Genomic DNA, 8,502 nt, shown 5'->3' on the forward strand with positions numbered 1-8,502 from the left:
GAGCATTTTTACAACATTATACATAGGTGCTGAATACATAAAAAGCGACTGTTCAGCGACAGACAAGTCGCATCGGCTGAAAGTAGGCCAGAATGTCAGTCCATGTTGGAGCAGGTTTAGATACAGTCTAAAGCATAGATCTCAAAGTCTGTGCACAGAATTTAGCAAGGGCCTCGCACCTTCTGATGCATCAGGTAGGTGCACAATAGCATAGCCTAACCCTCTGTACTTTGGTCTATATTGATGCGGGACATAGACAGCCAGCTGATGACCAATCCATTAGTGCAATGGATGGCTGGAAGCATTTGTCTTTGCCTTTGCAATACCACAGAAGCAATGCATGGTCAATGTACAGCAATGACACACCTGTGTGAACAGCCAGGAGACCCCCCCCCCCCCCCCCCATGTTATGTTACATAGTTACATAGTTAGTACGGTCGAAAAAAGACATATGTCCATCACGTTCAACCAGGGAATTAAGGGGTAGGGGTGTGGCGCGATATTGGGGAAGGGATGAGATTTTATATTTCTTCATAAGCATTAATCTTATTTTGTCAATTAGGAACATTCAGCACCCACCCGCTATCAAGGCAGCTGCCTATCATGTCATGCCCTACCTGCACAGGTGTGCTGGCTACTCAAATGATCCAATTAAGGAGGCCATTTAGTCAGCAGCAGCAGAAGTCCTGTGCCTGGACGCTCCAACAGGGGCCAGACACAAGCAGAAGCAGAAGCAGCAGAAGCAGCAGCAGCACCACCTTTTGTTTTTTGGCTGCAGCAGCAGCAAGGCCCACAGGGCTGGCTAGCTGGCTAGCCAGCAAGCAGGTAGCAATGAAAGTAGGAATCTTTCTTTTTAACCCTGTAAGGGGGTGGTGCACTGTACCCGAAGATACTGCCATATCGGGTCAATGCATAGGGCGACGGAAGCAAGCTTCGAAATCGGCCCCCGTTCTCAAAAATCCATTTAATATATGGTCCCCAGATAGGGGACGTATCAGATATTAAACTGATAAGAACAGATACTACACTTGATCTTAGCCAAAAGGCCGAGAAGCGATAACCGTGAAAGGGGCGGGCCCAACAAGGTCCCCTTCATGGGCACTATCACTGCTTGCTGTCAGGGAGGCTGCCAGACAATTTTCCATGCACACTCTGGGCTGGGGGGCAGTCAACCACCAGTACACACAGCAGAACCTAAACCCATACCATTATTGCTAAGCAGCAAGACAGGGGCCCATTGCACTCCCACGGGGCCTTTTTAAATGCAATCCATAACCCGGATTTGCCAGGAACCCTTCTTACTCCTCCTACTTGCATGTGACACTGGGCTTAGGATCTGCATAGGAAACACACACACAAGCACACACCTACCTTTGTTGCCTGCAGATGCCTCCTTGGCTGTCCCCAAACGGTATCAAACCAACACCCACGGGAAGCTGTAAGCATAGAGGACATGCCTGCACCCCATTGGACTTACCTGTGTGGGTTAAATCCGGGTTATTTGACAACCTATGGCGGTGATGGTTCTGCTCAGGCAGAGCAGTGCTGATGCTCCTCATAAAGCTGTCGCTGCTGTGAAGGTTCTAGGTGACATCACAAATCCCTATGGTTACATACACAACAAAGCTGGGTTGTTGTTGTTTACACTCTGCAAGGCCTGTGGAAGTGAGTGACATCATAGCACTGTAGTTCTGAGGGTTCAAGATGGATGCAACAATCTCCTGTTGCTTCTATGAAGGCCGTAATAGACGACATCACCAAACAGCTCCATAGTCACATACACAGCAAAGGAGAGATGTTGTTTACACCTAGTGATGTCAGTGGTATTGAGTGACATCACAGCACAGTGCTAAGGCTCCTGGGCCTGGACACAGCAGCGGCTGCAATATCTCAACGGAGAATACGTTTATATCTATGTGTGTGTGTGCGCATATATATATATATATATATATATATATATATATATATATATATATATATTTCTCCGCCGAAATCACTTTTAAACCCATTTCCACCTTTTTTTCCCTTCTCTTCCTCTTACTTTTTTTTCACGTTTTTTTACGTTTTTCTCCTTTTCGCCTCTTTTCTGGGCGTATTATTCTTCTTTTTCTTCTTTTTTTTCGTCTAATGCATACCCCATCAGTGCAGCAATGCTTATTCAATACCGCCAGCAGATGGAGACACTGGGGGATAATTTTCTAAGGATTTATACTGATTTTTCCTGTCTGAATTTGTCGCACAGAAAGTTGCAGGCCAAATATGTGTGACATTTCTGCGACTTTAGCTTCTAGAGCATTTTTACAACATTATACATAGGTGCTGAATACATAAAAAGCGACTGTTCAGCGACAGACAAGTCGCATCGGGTGAAAGTAGGCCAGAATGTCAGTCCATGTTGGAGCAGGTTTAGATACAGTCTAAAGCATAGATCTCAAAGTCTGTGCACAGAATTTAGCAAGGGCCTCGCACCTTCTGATGCATCAGGTAGGTGCACAATAGCATAGCCTAACCCTCTGTACTTTGGTCTATATTGATGCGGGACATAGACAGCCAGCTGATGACCAATCCATTAGTGCAATGGATGGCTGGAAGCATTTGTCTTTGCCTTTGCAATACCACAGAAGCAATGCATGGTCAATGTACAGCAATGACACACCTGTGTGAACAGCCAGGAGACCCCCCCCCCCCCCCCCCATGTTATGTTACATAGTTACATAGTTAGTACGGTCGAAAAAAGACATATGTCCATCACGTTCAACCAGGGAATTAAGGGGTAGGGGTGTGGCGCGATATTGGGGAAGGGATGAGATTTTATATTTCTTCATAAGCATTAATCTTATTTTGTCAATTAGGAACATTCAGCACCCACCCGCTATCAAGGCAGCTGCCTATCATGTCATGCCCTACCTGCACAGGTGTGCTGGCTACTCAAATGATCCAATTAAGGAGGCCATTTAGTCAGCAGCAGCAGAAGTCCTGTGCCTGGACGCTCCAACAGGGGCCAGACACAAGCAGAAGCAGCAGAAGCAGCAGCAGCACCACCTTTTGTTTTTTGGCTGCAGCAGCAGCAAGGCCCACAGGGCTGGCTAGCTGGCTAGCCAGCAAGCAGGTAGCAATGAAAGTAGGAATCTTTCTTTTTAACCCTGTAAGGGGGTGGTGCACTGTACCCGAAGATACTGCCATATCGGGTCAATGCATAGGGCGACGGAAGCAAGCTTCGAAATCGGCCCCCGTTCTCAAAAATCCATTTAATATATGGTCCCCAGATAGGGGACGTATCAGATATTAAACTGATAAGAACAGATACTACACTTGATCTTAGCCAAAAGGCCGTGAAGCGATAACCGTGAAAGGGGCGGGCCCAACAAGGTCCCCTTCATGGGCACTATCACTGCTTGCTGTCAGGGAGGCTGCCAGACAATTTTCCATGCACACTCTGGGCTGGGGGGCAGTCAACCACCAGTACACACAGCAGAACCTAAACCCATACCATTATTGCTAAGCAGCAAGACAGGGGCCCATTGCACTCCCACGGGGCCTTTTTAAATGCAATCCATAACCCGGATTTGCCAGGAACCCTTCTTACTCCTCCTACTTGCATGTGACACTGGGCTTAGGATCTGCATAGGAAACACACACACAAGCACACACCTACCTTTGTTGCCTGCAGATGCCTCCTTGGCTGTCCCCAAACGGTATCAAACCAACACCCACGGGAAGCTGTAAGCATAGAGGACATGCCTGCACCCCATTGGACTTACCTGTGTGGGTTAAATCCGGGTTATTTGACAACCTATGGCGGTGATGGTTCTGCTCAGGCAGAGCAGTGCTGATGCTCCTCATAAAGCTGTCGCTGCTGTGAAGGTTCTAGGTGACATCACAAATCCCTATGGTTACATACACAACAAAGCTGGGTTGTTGTTGTTTACACTCTGCAAGGCCTGTGGAAGTGAGTGACATCATAGCACTGTAGTTCTGAGGGTTCAAGATGGATGCAACAATCTCCTGTTGCTTCTATGAAGGCCGTAATAGACGACATCACCAAACAGCTCCATAGTCACATACACAGCAAAGGAGAGATGTTGTTTACACCTAGTGATGTCAGTGGTATTGAGTGACATCACAGCACAGTGCTAAGGCTCCTGGGCCTGGACACAGCAGCGGCTGCAATATCTCAACGGAGAATACGTTTATATCTATGTGTGTGTGTGCGCATATATATATATATATATATATATATATATATATATTTCTCCGCCGAAATCACTTTTAAACCCATTTCCACCTTTTTTTCCCTTCTCTTCCTCTTACTTTTTTTTCACGTTTTTTTACGTTTTTCTCCTTTTCGCCTCTTTTCTGGGCGTATTATTCTTCTTTTTCTTCTTTTTTTTCGTCTAATGCATACCCCATCAGTGCAGCAATGCTTATTCAATACCGCCAGCAGATGGAGACACTGGGGGATAATTTTCTAAGGATTTATACTGATTTTTCCTGTCTGAATTTGTCGCACAGAAAGTTGCAGGCCAAATATGTGTGACATTTCTGCGACTTTAGCTTCTAGAGCATTTTTACAACATTATACATAGGTGCTGAATACATAAAAAGCGACTGTTCAGCGACAGACAAGTCGCATCGGCTGAAAGTAGGCCAGAATGTCAGTCCATGTTGGAGCAGGTTTAGATACAGTCTAAAGCATAGATCTCAAAGTCTGTGCACAGAATTTAGCAAGGGCCTCGCACCTTCTGATGCATCAGGTAGGTGCACAATAGCATAGCCTAACCCTCTGTACTTTGGTCTATATTGATGCGGGACATAGACAGCCAGCTGATGACCAATCCATTAGTGCAATGGATGGCTGGAAGCATTTGTCTTTGCCTTTGCAATACCACAGAAGCAATGCATGGTCAATGTACAGCAATGACACACCTGTGTGAACAGCCAGGAGACCCCCCCCCCCCCATGTTATGTTACATAGTTACATAGTTAGTACGGTCGAAAAAAGACATATGTCCATCACGTTCAACCAGGGAATTAAGGGGTAGGGGTGTGGCGCGATATTGGGGAAGGGATGAGATTTTATATTTCTTCATAAGCATTAATCTTATTTTGTCAATTAGGAACATTCAGCACCCACCCGCTATCAAGGCAGCTGCCTATCATGTCATGCCCTACCTGCACAGGTGTGCTGGCTACTCAAATGATCCAATTAAGGAGGCCATTTAGTCAGCAGCAGCAGAAGTCCTGTGCCTGGACGCTCCAACAGGGGCCAGACACAAGCAGAAGCAGAAGCAGCAGAAGCAGCAGCAGCACCACCTTTTGTTTTTTGGCTGCAGCAGCAGCAAGGCCCACAGGGCTGGCTAGCTGGCTAGCCAGCAAGCAGGTAGCAATGAAAGTAGGAATCTTTCTTTTTAACCCTGTAAGGGGGTGGTGCACTGTACCCGAAGATACTGCCATATCGGGTCAATGCATAGGGCGACGGAAGCAAGCTTCGAAATCGGCCCCCGTTCTCAAAAATCCATTTAATATATGGTCCCCAGATAGGGGACGTATCAGATATTAAACTGATAAGAACAGATACTACACTTGATCTTAGCCAAAAGGCCGAGAAGCGATAACCGTGAAAGGGGCGGGCCCAACAAGGTCCCCTTCATGGGCACTATCACTGCTTGCTGTCAGGGAGGCTGCCAGACAATTTTCCATGCACACTCTGGGCTGGGGGGCAGTCAACCACCAGTACACACAGCAGAACCTAAACCCATACCATTATTGCTAAGCAGCAAGACAGGGGCCCATTGCACTCCCACGGGGCCTTTTTAAATGCAATCCATAACCCGGATTTGCCAGGAACCCTTCTTACTCCTCCTACTTGCATGTGACACTGGGCTTAGGATCTGCATAGGAAACACACACACAAGCACACACCTACCTTTGTTGCCTGCAGATGCCTCCTTGGCTGTCCCCAAACGGTATCAAACCAACACCCACGGGAAGCTGTAAGCATAGAGGACATGCCTGCACCCCATTGGACTTACCTGTGTGGGTTAAATCCGGGTTATTTGACAACCTATGGCGGTGATGGTTCTGCTCAGGCAGAGCAGTGCTGATGCTCCTCATAAAGCTGTCGCTGCTGTGAAGGTTCTAGGTGACATCACAAATCCCTATGGTTACATACACAACAAAGCTGGGTTGTTGTTGTTTACACTCTGCAAGGCCTGTGGAAGTGAGTGACATCATAGCACTGTAGTTCTGAGGGTTCAAGATGGATGCAACAATCTCCTGTTGCTTCTATGAAGGCCGTAATAGACGACATCACCAAACAGCTCCATAGTCACATACACAGCAAAGGAGAGATGTTGTTTACACCTAGTGATGTCAGTGGTATTGAGTGACATCACAGCACAGTGCTAAGGCTCCTGGGCCTGGACACAGCAGCGGCTGCAATATCTCAACGGAGAATACGTTTATATCTATGTGTGTGTGTGCGCATATATATATATATATATATATATATATATATATATATATATTTCTCCGCCGAAATCACTTTTAAACCCATTTCCACCTTTTTTTCCCTTCTCTTCCTCTTACTTTTTTTTCACGTTTTTTTACGTTTTTCTCCTTTTCGCCTCTTTTCTGGGCGTATTATTCTTCTTTTTCTTCTTTTTTTTCGTCTAATGCATACCCCATCAGTGCAGCAATGCTTATTCAATACCGCCAGCAGATGGAGACACTGGGGGATAATTTTCTAAGGATTTATACTGATTTTTCCTGTCTGAATTTGTCGCACAGAAAGTTGCAGGCCAAATATGTGTGACATTTCTGCGACTTTAGCTTCTAGAGCATTTTTACAACATTATACATAGGTGCTGAATACATAAAAAGCGACTGTTCAGCGACAGACAAGTCGCATCGGCTGAAAGTAGGCCAGAATGTCAGTCCATGTTGGAGCAGGTTTAGATACAGTCTAAAGCATAGATCTCAAAGTCTGTGCACAGAATTTAGCAAGGGCCTCGCACCTTCTGATGCATCAGGTAGGTGCACAATAGCATAGCCTAACCCTCTGTACTTTGGTCTATATTGATGCGGGACATAGACAGCCAGCTGATGACCAATCCATTAGTGCAATGGATGGCTGGAAGCATTTGTCTTTGCCTTTGCAATACCACAGAAGCAATGCATGGTCAATGTACAGCAATGACACACCTGTGTGAACAGCCAGGAGACCCCCCCCCCCCCCCATGTTATGTTACATAGTTACATAGTTAGTACGGTCGAAAAAAGACATATGTCCATCACGTTCAACCAGGGAATTAAGGGGTAGGGGTGTGGCGCGATATTGGGGAAGGGATGAGATTTTATATTTCTTCATAAGCATTAATCTTATTTTGTCAATTAGGAACATTCAGCACCCACCCGCTATCAAGGCAGCTGCCTATCATGTCATGCCCTACCTGCACAGGTGTGCTGGCTACTCAAATGATCCAATTAAGGAGGCCATTTAGTCAGCAGCAGCAGAAGTCCTGTGCCTGGACGCTCCAACAGGGGCCAGACACAAGCAGAAGCAGAAGCAGCAGAAGCAGCAGCAGCACCACCTTTTGTTTTTTGGCTGCAGCAGCAGCAAGGCCCACAGGGCTGGCTAGCTGGCTAGCCAGCAAGCAGGTAGCAATGAAAGTAGGAATCTTTCTTTTTAACCCTGTAAGGGGGTGGTGCACTGTACCCGAAGATACTGCCATATCGGGTCAATGCATAGGGCGACGGAAGCAAGCTTCGAAATCGGCCCCCGTTCTCAAAAATCCATTTAATATATGGTCCCCAGATAGGGGACGTATCAGATATTAAACTGATAAGAACAGATAAGGTTTCAACAAAATTTTATTGAATAAATAAGAAACCATACAAAATTTAAAATGCAAAATAATAAAAGGTTCACAAAAGTTTTAAAATACAAATAATAAAACCAGTAATAAAAGGAGAAAAAATAAAAATGGCAGGATAAAACATTATACAAATGTCATAAAAACTGATTATACTGTTATTTCGTTCCATAGAGGCAGACACCACATGGATGCTGCCTCGCTGGCCCCCAACTGTTTCTTGTCTCTTAGGTAATAGATGTACATCTCACTCAGGGCCAGCTTTATACAGTTTTTAACATCAATAAAATCATGTTTAAAAAGTAAGATGTTCCTAACTTTCCAGATGGCATTTTTAAAACAATTAATAATCATCCAGCAGATCATCTGCTGTTTAAAATTGGGGCAGTTAAAAAGACCGTAAAAGACACATTCGTGATTAAAATCTTTTAGGCCGCAGGCCCACTTCAAAAGTGGGCCTACCTTCCTCCAAAGCTCCCGTGCAAAAGGGCAGTTCCAAAATATGTGCAGCACCGTTTCGTCCACTCCGCAGCCATCTCTCGGGCACTTGGCTCTCGCCACCAGTCCTCGCCTGTGCTGGAACTCACGAGTAGGGAGGCACTGGTGGACGATTGCCCAGGCAAGATCC

General features: G+C 45.8%; 4 non-coding genes across 4 annotated transcripts; all 4 read right to left on the reverse strand.

The window, feature by feature from the left end:
- Positions 1–867: 867 nt before the first annotated feature.
- On the reverse strand, positions 868–1,058 carry LOC130325576 (U2 spliceosomal RNA). Its single transcript, XR_008870368.1, has one exon. It is a non-coding gene; the product is annotated as a U2 spliceosomal RNA (small nuclear RNA).
- A 2,093-nt stretch (positions 1,059–3,151) lies between these two features.
- LOC130325581 (U2 spliceosomal RNA) lies at positions 3,152–3,342 on the reverse strand. Its single transcript, XR_008870372.1, has one exon. It is a non-coding gene; the product is annotated as a U2 spliceosomal RNA (small nuclear RNA).
- A 2,080-nt stretch (positions 3,343–5,422) lies between these two features.
- On the reverse strand, positions 5,423–5,613 carry LOC130325585 (U2 spliceosomal RNA). The gene has a single exon (XR_008870374.1). It is a non-coding gene; the product is annotated as a U2 spliceosomal RNA (small nuclear RNA).
- Positions 5,614–7,701: 2,088 nt separating this feature from the next.
- On the reverse strand, positions 7,702–7,887 carry LOC130325582 (U2 spliceosomal RNA). Its single transcript, XR_008870373.1, has one exon. It is a non-coding gene; the product is annotated as a U2 spliceosomal RNA (small nuclear RNA).
- Between the last annotated feature and the right edge of the window lie 615 nt (positions 7,888–8,502).

Source organism: Hyla sarda, unplaced genomic scaffold, assembly GCF_029499605.1.
Source record: "Hyla sarda isolate aHylSar1 unplaced genomic scaffold, aHylSar1.hap1 scaffold_2723, whole genome shotgun sequence".
In the NCBI taxonomy this organism is placed as follows: Eukaryota; Metazoa; Chordata; class Amphibia; order Anura; family Hylidae; genus Hyla; species Hyla sarda.